General features: G+C 43.6%; 1 pseudogene; it reads left to right on the top strand.

The window, feature by feature from the left end:
- The first annotated feature begins 8,125 nt into the window (after positions 1-8,125).
- Positions 8,126-8,243, top strand: LOC126485511 (5S ribosomal RNA; annotated as a pseudogene).
- The last annotated feature ends 2,832 nt before the right edge of the window (positions 8,244-11,075 follow it).

Genomic DNA, 11,075 nt, shown 5'->3' with positions numbered 1-11,075 from the left:
CTGTTTGGGCAGAGGTCTTTGAGTTCACGTGTTACGTAATGCTGGCTGTCACATTGCTGCTAATTGTTCACTCTATGAAGACTCTAGCCGTGATAGCTGACGCGAGTAGCCGATTCAATAGAAGCTGGAAGATAATGTCGGACCTTGGATCAATATTAAATTGTTTTGGGTCGCTTTCAAAACCGTGTGCAAAGAGTTTCTTCAGAAGCATATCAATAAATTTAAACCATATCAAATAATTTTCTCTTGTTTTCTTATTTCCTGTTATCGTTAAGCCCTCGTGTTGTTGCGCTTCTGTTTACGAGTGCGTAGGTGCATTTACCAGGAGTAGAAATAAGAAACCGGAATTTGGTTGCAGTAATTACAAGTCTGTATTCTGAAACAGGTTAACAATATTTAATTCAAAATAATCTCCATTGCTACGAGGGGCGTTCAGAAAGTAAGCTCCGATCGGTCGCGAAATGGAAACGACTCTGAAAATCCGATAAAGCTTTGCACAGATGTGTTGGGTAGTGTCTCTAGTATAACGCTAGTTAGCACCACGTCGCTCTTCTCATTTATGAGCTCGCAGTGAGTGCGTAAAGATGTCTAGAAAATAGTGTCTGCCGCCAAGTACGAGGGCCTGGTGAGAAATTTCGCCTGAAGCTATGCAGCTAACATTACATAACTGTCGTGCTGTTTCGTCTTCACGACAATTCTCAGCCGCATTCTGCAGGGGCAATGAAGATGCTCCTGCATCGTTTTCAAATGGAAATGTTAGATTACCCACAATACAGTCCGCAATTGTCTCCCCCTGAGTTTCATCTCTGGTCACATGAACCGCTGTCTTTGAAGACAACATTTTGACACAGACAACGAGGTGTAGGCCAGCGTGGAGAATTGGCGGAAAGCACTGGCGGCTGCCTTCTATGATGAGGCTATTGAAAAGTTGGTACAACGCTATGACAAAAGTCTAAGTCAGAACGGCGACTACGTAGAGAAGTAGCTGAAAGGTGTAGCTAATTGTTACAAGTAAAACATTTCTGATGTTCACTGTGGTTTCAATTTGGCAATCAATCGGAGCTTACTTTCTGAACAGGCCTCGTATTTATACATTTCTTCCACGTCTCCGGCAGGCTATCATTGCCACGCAAAAAAAAAAAAAAAAACCAGTTATTGTTTTGAAGCGAACCAGTCAGCGAGCCGTTTCCGTACATTTTCATATGATTTGACGCATTGTTCAGCAAGAGCGTACTCCAGTGATGCAAATAGGTGTTAATCGCAGGGAGCCAAGTCCGGAGAATAAGTATTTTACGACTGAATGCCTCGATCGTATCCCGACCCGTTTTGCTGTGTGTGATGGGGCGTTACCATGCACCAATGTGACTTTGTGTTACCTTTTTCCATATTCCGGTCATTTTTCACGTAATGCTCAATTTAAATCGATCATTTGCTGTTGGTAGCGATCAGTGTTAACCGTTTCACCAGGTTTTAGCAGCTTATAGTAGATGACACCCTTCTGATCCCACCAAACACAGAGCATTGTCTTCTTTCCTAAGCGTATTGGTCTTGCAGTGAATTCGATGGTTTGCCTGTATTCATCCAAGATTTACGACACGTATATTCTCAAAATGTATCCATTTTTCATCACCTGTCACTATCCGATGAAAAACGACTTTCTTTTGTATCTGGCGAGCAGCATTGCTTTCGATTTGCTTGCTGTCTTTTATTCAGTTCATCCGGAACCCACTTTCTGCACCTTTCCCATAGCTTTCAACAGAAGGGAAACAGCTTTCTGCGTCAAATTCAATTGTTCCGTGAGTTTCCATTGAGTTTGAATATCATCCTCATCCAATAAGGCCTGCAGTTCGTTGTCTTCGAGCTTTTCCGGTCGTTTCTCGCTTTCGTCGTTTCTCACGTCAAAATCTCCACTTTGAATTTTTGAACCACTCGAAACACTGTGTTTTTCCAAGAGCATGTTCGCCGAAAGCTTCGACAAGCATTCGATGTGATTCTGCAGGAGTTTTCTTCAAGGCACAAAAATCGACATGTTTATGGGTCTGTAACAGATACCGACGTATGGAACTTGAGTTACTGTGTGTTGACATTTGTCGTCAGTCGTTACCGGTAGCAGATGGCGCTGCAGACGTAGTCTTACGGTCCCTACATTGACGGCTAGCACCATCTGTAGAAAAATTCCGGTTTCATAGTTCTACACCTGTTAACAGTGTATTATGTTGTTCAAGATTGATGAGTCTGACTGTCCCGAGAAAGATTTCTGTAACGACGAGGACATCATATCGATACAGCTACTCCCTTCAGGCACTGGGGCGAGAGGTAACAATTAATATGGGTAGAGCGTTCCAAGCTGGATAAAGGCCTTAAGATAAATTAGGCATAGTTCATCGTCTAGCCAGTTTAACTTCTACGCCCACTTCAATTATGTATCATATACGAATGATTTGCTTTCTCTCTTTCCCAGTAGACAGAGTGGAGAGTTAATATTTGAAATCATACCGACATTCCGCATTATTTCCTCAAAATAAAACTGACTGACGTTTTTCAACCATAGTGGCATGTTCCTTTCCTGCTATGGGAGTAGAGTTTCATCTGGCTGCCCAGATGTCCAATTCTACCGTTTGAAAATAGTCAGATAAGGCAGAATGAAGGATTATTAAGGAAACGAGATCGTTAGAGACGAAGCACAAGCTCGGAGTGCAAGTGGATTATGAAGGAAATCTACCCTGCCCTTTACAAAGTACCATCCCGCTATTTGCCTTAAGTGATTTAGAGAAACCGTAGAGGAACTGAATCTGGAATCTTACGACTGCACCACTTCGCTCGATGTCAGAGAAGATGCGCAACTGTCGTGAGCTCTGCCTGCCGATGTTTAGCGCTGATCAAGTGTCACATCAAGTTCTTTGTGTTTGGGAAAGTATCGAGCTGCACGTGGAGCAGCGAGACTAAACTCCCTTCTACCATGTGAATCTTCAGGTTTTGGCGGCGCAAAGACTGTTCCATTAAGTTTTGGGTGTGCAGCCGCAAGAAATCACCTTCTTCTTCTAATATTTCGGCTATATAACGTTCAGCGATCTTCAGTGTGAGCCGCAAGACTGCAGCTCCAGTGCTCGCTTCTGGGCAGACATTGAGTGTTCTCCGAACTTTGACTCACAGAGCGCATGTTATTTCTGACGAAAGCAGTCTGCAAGATGAACTTTCCCACTTACAAAGAATGTTTGAAGACAATGGGTACTCTCCACAACAAATACAGAGGGCGCTGAAAATGAAACCGAAAGAGGCCTCAAAGAAAGCAGAAGAAGATGAAGAAACCTTTAAATCGATGGCCTTCCTGCCATATGTGGGTAGCCTCTCATCAAAAATAGGACGCATTCTCGGCAGACACAAAGTAAACGTGATTTTTCGTCCTCCACCTAAGACAGCTGCACTCGTGGGCTCCGTCAAAGATGATTTGCTGCTCCGAAAATCTGGAGTTTACAAAATTCCATGTGAATGTGGCCTTTCTTACATCGGACAAACAACTCGTACTGTCCAAGAAAGATGTACAGAACACCAGAGGTACACACGACTTTTACAACCTAACAAGTCGGCAGTGGCAGAGCACTGTATTGATAATGGTCACAGTATGTTGTATGACAACGTCGAAATTTTGGCAACTGCATCATCCTTTTGGGACTCGATAGTAAAGGGGCAATTGAAATTCTCTTGACGACGGACTTAATTAATAGAGATAGTGGTTTCAATCTTGATATATCTTGGAATCCGGCACTTGCTGTAATAAACTCGCAAAGACGTCGTCACAGTGCAGCTCACAATGATATGTCGATATGCCAACAAAGATCAACTGCGGAGTCATAGATAAAACTCGCGCATTATGCACGTCGCTGCCGCCGACCAACGTCTCTGGCGCATTTGCATCTGTGACCGCATGCGCAGTCGCGCGGTCCAACAGTATAAAGGGACGAAGCGAGCATTGGAGCGGCAGTCTTGCGGCTCACTCTGAAGATGGCTGAACGTTATACAGCCGAAATATTAGAAGAAGAAGGAGATTTCTTGCGTCTGCACACCCGAAACTTAATGGAACTCCCTTCTACCAGTTAGCGGTTTCCTTAAACCACCTGTGATGAATGTGGGGATCAGTATATTTTGGGTCTGGGTGCAAGAACACCGGAAGTAACTAAATCGGAAAGTCTTTTGCAACGAATTTGTTTTGTTAAATGTTCTCAACACACGTTGATTCTCTATGAAAATCAGAGCTGTCGACAATATTCATCATTCTCTTTGCCAGGAAGTAAAGGAATCACACACATGTAACAGAGGCAGTAGACCCATTGTGATCAGCGGTTATGTTGGCGTCGATGAAGAAACGTCACTTCGTTTACAATGACAAAAGTCGTGGGATACCTCCTAATGTCGTGTCGAATCTCTTTCTGCCCGGCTTAGTGCAGCAACTCGGTGTGGAACAGGTTCAATAAGTCACTGGAAGTCCCACGCAAATATATTGAGCCATACTGCCTCTAAAGCTATTTACAATTGCAAAAATTTTGCTTGTGCAGAATCTTGTGCACGGACTGATCTCTCGAATATGTCCCATTAATGTTCAGTTGGGTTCATGTCGGGCGATCTGGGTAGACAAATCATACGCTCGAACTGTTCGGAATGTTCTTCAAGCCAATCGCGAACAATTGTGGCCAGGCGAAATGACTTCGTTGTTTGGGAATATGAAGTCCATCAATGGGTGCATAGCCGAACATAACCATTTCTAGACAGCGAATGGTTCAGTTGAGCCAGAGTACACAGTCAATTCCGTGCGAACACAGCCCACACCATTATGGAGCTACTACCAGCTTACACAGCGCCTTGCTAAAAACTGGGGTCCATTATTTCGTGGGGTATGCGCCACACTCGAACCCTTCCATCAGCTCTCACCAACTGAAATCGGGACTCGACTGACCACGCCACGATTTTCGAGTCGTGTAGGGTCCAACCGATATGGTCACGAGCCCAGGGGAGGCGCTGCAGGCGATGTCGTGAGGTTAGCAAAGGCACTCGCATCGGTCGTCTGCAGCTATGGTCAATTAACAGCAAATTCACCGCCCTCTCCTTACGGATACGTCCGTCGTACGTCCTCATTTATCTCCCTGGCTATTTCACGCGGTGTTGCTAATCTGCTAGCACTGACAACTCTATGCAGATGGCACTTCTCTCGGTCGTTAAGTGAAGACCGTCGGCCACCGAATTATCTGTGATGAGAGTTAATGCCTGAAATTTGGTATTCTCGGCACACTCATGACACTTCGGGTCCTGAAATATTTAATTCCCAAACGATATCAGGAAAATGTCCCGTGCGTCTAGCTCCAACTACCATTCTGCATTCAAAGTCTGTTCATTTCCGTAATACGGCCACGATCACGTCGGAAACCTATTCAAATGAATCTTCTGAGTACAAATGACAGCTCCGCTAATTCACTGCTCTTTTATACCTTGTGTACGCGATACTACCGCCATCCCATGTCTTTTTGTCACCTCATTGTAGGCTTATGCAGTTATGATATAAGGTGTCCTTTATTGCATATCATCGAGTGCGAATCCCTTATGGCTATCAAAGCTGTTCATACACATTCTAAATTGCACAGGACTCTGTCTCGTATTACACATCTTGACGAAAAGAATGGTCCTGCTAGTCATGTTTCACAGTTGGCGCTAACGTAATCTCTGATTCTAGTGGACACTATCATGGCTAATCATACAATGTAGGCTTTCACGGCCGGTGTCTTCAGTTGAAACTTCCGGGATATAGGAGTGAGTGCTATAGGATCTCCAACACAAGAGGTGGCCAGATATCTCGCCTGCTTGCTGCAACCATACATTGGCAGAACGGACAGTTACATTAAAAACTCGGCGCATTTTATTGAAAAACTGAGGGAGATTAACGTCAGACCAAGTGATATTCTTGTGAGCTTCGATGCAGTATCATTGTTTACCATGGTGTCTGTAAATGAAGCTATTTCATATATAGCAGACATTTTTTCCGACTGACATACTGGCTTTACTTAAACACTGCCTGACGACAACTGTTTCCAGTACAACAACGAGTTTTACGAACAGATCGACGGGGTGGCGATGGGAAGCCCTCTTAGCACAGCTGTTGCCAATTTATTTATGGAGATCTTCGAACAGCGAGCGTTGCAGACTGCCAGTAAAAAGCCAGCTAAAGGGTACCGCTATTATGATGACACATTTATAGTGTGGACTCATGGTGAAGAAGAGCTGGATGTCTTCTTGGTGCATCTGAACAGTATTAACCCGAAGAGACAGTTTACGATGGAGAAAAAGAGCAACGGTCAGCTCAATTTTCTGGATGTGTCGGTAATTAAACGGGTGGATGGGACGCTTTGCCACAAGGTATATAAAAAGAACACTCACACGGATTGATATCTCCACAAGGAATCAAACCATCATCCTAGGCAAAAAAAGAGGTGTCATGAAAGTCTCGGTGGACAGAGCCAACAAAATCTGCGAGCCGGCTTCCTTGCAAGATGAATTATATCATGAAAAACGGATATACCAGCAAGGAAATTGATTGAGCCCTCCATCAAAGAAGAAAATAAGCCAGAAGTCAAGAGCAACAACGGTCAACTACTGGAAAAGTTTTCCTACTGTTCATTAATAAAGTCACGCACCGTATCGGGAAAGTTCTGGCCATGTATGGGATCGAAACAATGTTCAGACCCACCAAGAAGATTAAGGAATATTTAAGAACTGCAAAAGACGCCCGACACCCCCTAGCAACCCCTGGGGTATACAAAATTCCATGCAGTTGTGGACAAGTATATATTGGAACAAGGAAAAGAAGTGTAAACACCCGCTTAGCCGAACATAAAAGAAACGGTCGCTTAGGACACACCAAAAAATTCGGACGTAGCTGAACATGTTTCTCGAGATGGAAACCACGAAATTAAATTTAATGAGACAAGCGTTCTAGCACGAACATCCCTTTATCATGCGCGCATGTATGGAGAAGCAATAGAGATTCACAAACACCATAATAATTTTAATAGAAAAGAAGTAGTTTTAAAGTTGGACAAAATATGGATGTCGACTTTGCGCCAGCAGAATGACAATCGATTACTCTTAATCGAGAATGATGACGCCTTCCAAAGTTAGGCATACCGTCGGCATCACGTGACGAATGCCAGGAAGTTTCAAAAATACAATAAATCTGATTTCTATTACATTCCCGAGATGCTCACATGTGTGTACATGCTTCAAACAACATGTTAATGGTTACTGTTGTTTCGATATTGACAGGAGTCACTGACTACCCTTCCTCTGCATCTCCGCATTCAGCAGGAACGGGGTTACAATGTGTGTACGACAAATAAGTGCATATCACGGCTTTCGTTGTAAAACGGTGTGTCACGAAGTTTTCAAGACAAACTGAGGCCACAAATGTTCAGCATAGCAGATTCGTAAAATACTAGCTGGGTGTTTGAAAAGTCAATAGATGAAGGACTGAGTTGCTATTTTACAAACAAAATATCAGCTAGTGCGCACCCTTACTACGTTCTAACGAAGGGCACCAAATGGCGCCAATGATAGCAACCGCAATACGAGGTGCAGCGTGAAGTACCCTCTCCTACACACTTCCCGGTGGTTTGCAGAGAACAGATATAGATCGAATTCTCTCTGACAAATAGTTCTTATAAATGATGTGAGAGACGACCTGCGTGCTTTGTAACTTTGTTAACCACTGACGATAACACTGAGGATGCCGTTGAAGTAACAGGCATCAACAATGTTTCTGGAAATAGGATCATATGATTGTTTCGCTCCGAAGTTTTCAACTACACAAATTCAATAATATATTTCATCATTCGACAAGAAATTACGGTGTAAAAAAGCAACTGAAGTTAGTAGCCTTTTGTTGATTGTGTGGTGACTGAATGATGCACCACCTAGTCGTTCTCGACAAAATAGACCACGCCGAAATAACAATAAGTACTCACAAACTGATAGCCTTACTCGAGAGCACGCCACAATATTGCAAGTAAATCGGTGTAGTGAGATATGGAAAGAGTGATAGAAAGCGTGCCGATCAGCAACATTTGCTGCTAAACATTGTAACGGCAACGGCCATGCCGCAATGGATACACCGGTTCCCGTTAGCTCACCGAAGTTAAGCGCTGTCGGGCGTGGCCGGCACTTGGATGGGTGACCATACAGGCCGCCATGCGCTGTTGCCACTTTTATGGGTGCACTCAGCCTCGTGATGCCAATTGAGAAGCTACTCGACCGAACAGTAGAGGCTCCAGTCAAAGAAAACCATCACAACGGCCGGGAGAGCGGTGCTGACCTCCCGCCCCTCCTATGCGCATTCTCAGCTGAGGATGACACGGCGCTCGGATGATCCCGATGGGCCACATTTGGCCTGAAGACGGAGTGCTTTAAACATTGTAACAAGGGAACGGTTCAATCCGACATGTCGAAACCTGCCCTCAAATTTTTTTTATACAGGAAGAATACAGTGAAAGAAACACAGTGTCAAAATTTTGGCTGCTAAGAAGCGCATAATCATTTAAAAGTGTATTTAAAAAAAGTTGGAAATTGCCAAATTACGAACTTTATCTCGAGTTGACTTGGAAAGATGTCGTTAATAGGCAACAATATACAGAAGTTCGTAGGTGACGTGAAGACGAAGCTTCTCGTTTTCCTCCAGAATGCTGTGTATAAAGCCAATTAGTCAGGTTTCGTGCAAAAAATGCGCTCAAACCGATCTTTATTCTTTCGAGAGCAAAATAGAGTCGTTTGCGCGGACAATGAATGCTATGACACATTCGTATACAACAATAGCAGTGATAAGTGTGGTGTCACCGCCAGACACCACACTTGCTAGATGGTAGCCTTTAAATCGGCCGCGGCCCGTTAGTATACGTCGGACCCGCGTGTCGCTACTATCAGTGATTGCGGACCGAGCGCCGCCACACGGCAGGTCTAGTCTAGAGAGACTCCCTAGCACTCGCCCCAATTGTACAGCCGACTTTGCTAGCGATGGTTGACTGTCTACATACGCTCTCATTTGCAGAGACGGCAGTTTAGCATAGCCTTCAACTACGTCATTTGCTACGACCTAGCAAGGCGCCATATTCAGTTACTATAATTACTATCTTCAAGAATGTATTCTGAACAGATAATATTGTGAATCATGTTCCGTCAAGAGCGACGTACATCATTAATGGATTAAAGTTAAGTATTAAACTAATTACGTCCGCTTTCTGAATTCTCATTCCTTGTCATGTTCCAGACCTCACGTCAGTAAGCTAAAACGCGTGCATTTCGGCCTCCACTCGTAACACGGTGTTGGCTCTTCTGCTAATACTAAAATAAGTATCAGTGGATTACTTTTTCCGCTGCTTTACATCTGTCTTAGGAACGTCAAGGCGAATTAGGACAAAAATTAAAAAAAAAAGACTGTTTACTTGCGAAAATCTTGTAGTGGATGTAGAAAAATCTGAGAAAATGGGAGAGGATTATTTTCATAGTTACATCCGAAACGTCTTCTTATCAGTTGCAGAAAATAATTCATTGCTTTTGACGGACTCTTGGCGAGACAGAACGACACATCTGTCTTTAGGACGCCATCTGGAACTAATAGTGTGACTCAACGAAAGCATTTTTCAGAAAATTGTCGGACAATATAATTCGCGTTAGCTCTTTGTCATTTCAGGTTTATCAGCAGAACAGTGTTGTTTAACTTCAGTCATATCTACATTGGCGGCATGGATCACCACATTTTATGAATTTCATCAAGTATGCCTGGTACGCAGCACAATACGCAGAACAACGGCCAACGACCGTTTCGTAATCCATTCCAGTTCTGTCTAATTAAAACTAGTAATTACTATGAAGTGTCTAAAGACATTAATTTTTTTTATCAGGTGTGCACGGTGTTGGGAAAATGTTTGTTTTCGCCAGCCAATAAAAACTTCGAACGTTGGTGACGATTGGAGGGAATAAATAAGGAAATGTTTCATTCCTAGTAAAATAAACATTATTCAAAGGTCTCATAAGCACTGTGCTACGGGAATTGATACAAAATATTTAATGTCAACAAACTAAGTCCCGATTGATAGAAATCGTCTGTAAAGTAGCATCATACAATCCCATGATTTTCTTTCCTCTGCTAGTCATTTGCATAACAAATCTGCAACAGTTTAGCTAGAGATATTAACTGCAGGTTATTCAGAAAATTAATGATATGAGACATTTTTGCTATGGTTAAGTACTTAAAATTCATGTGTGTACACTTTTGACTTTGCACTACGCGGCGCTACGTTCTCCTGTCACGGCTGCGTCTGCTTATTCGCCGATTCACTCACTAAGCAGGGGAGACTGCACAAACCTCCTTTATAGGCGTTTCTTCGCGGGGCAAAAGTGATTAGCTTTAACATAAAAGAAACACTTGAAGTACGTTTTAGCAGCTAAAATTTTGACAGTGCATTTCTTTCCGTGTATTTTTCCCTGCCTGAAAATTTAGATGTAGGTTTCGATATGCCGGATTGAACAGGATGTGATCCCACCGTAACTAGGGTGTGCCCTAGCTGCAACCACTGAATGGTCGAAACTATCGGGTACTGATCATGTGCATTGGGTATGCATGCGAGACGACGAGCCACGTGTGGGCCGTTCACCGTTTGCCTCATGATGAAAAAAATGTTCAAATGTGTGCGAAATCTTATGGGACTTAACTGCTAAGGTCATCAGTCCCTAAGCTTAAACACTACTTAACCTAAATTATCCTAAGGACAAACACATACACCCATGCCCGAGGGAGGACTCGAACCTCCGCCGCGACCAGCCGCACAGTCCATGACTGCAGCGCCTAAGACCGCTCGGCTAATCTCGCGCGGCGCCTCATGATGAGGCGTTAGCAGTGGGTATGCCAATAGGCCCACTGAGCTGTAGGTAAATGCAGTATAGATCTTTCCAAAGAGGCCTTCCCGTCTAATCTGCGGAGAGACACGGCCCGAATATAGGAGGGTGATCCAAAAAGTAACAGCAAAATATTTTTTGCGAAG

The sequence above is a fragment of the Schistocerca serialis genome, chromosome 6, assembly GCF_023864345.2.
Source record: "Schistocerca serialis cubense isolate TAMUIC-IGC-003099 chromosome 6, iqSchSeri2.2, whole genome shotgun sequence".
NCBI lineage: Eukaryota > Metazoa > Arthropoda > Insecta > Orthoptera > Acrididae > Schistocerca > Schistocerca serialis.
Note: the sequence above shows the minus strand (reverse complement) of the source record. Positions and strands in the feature narration are given on the sequence as shown.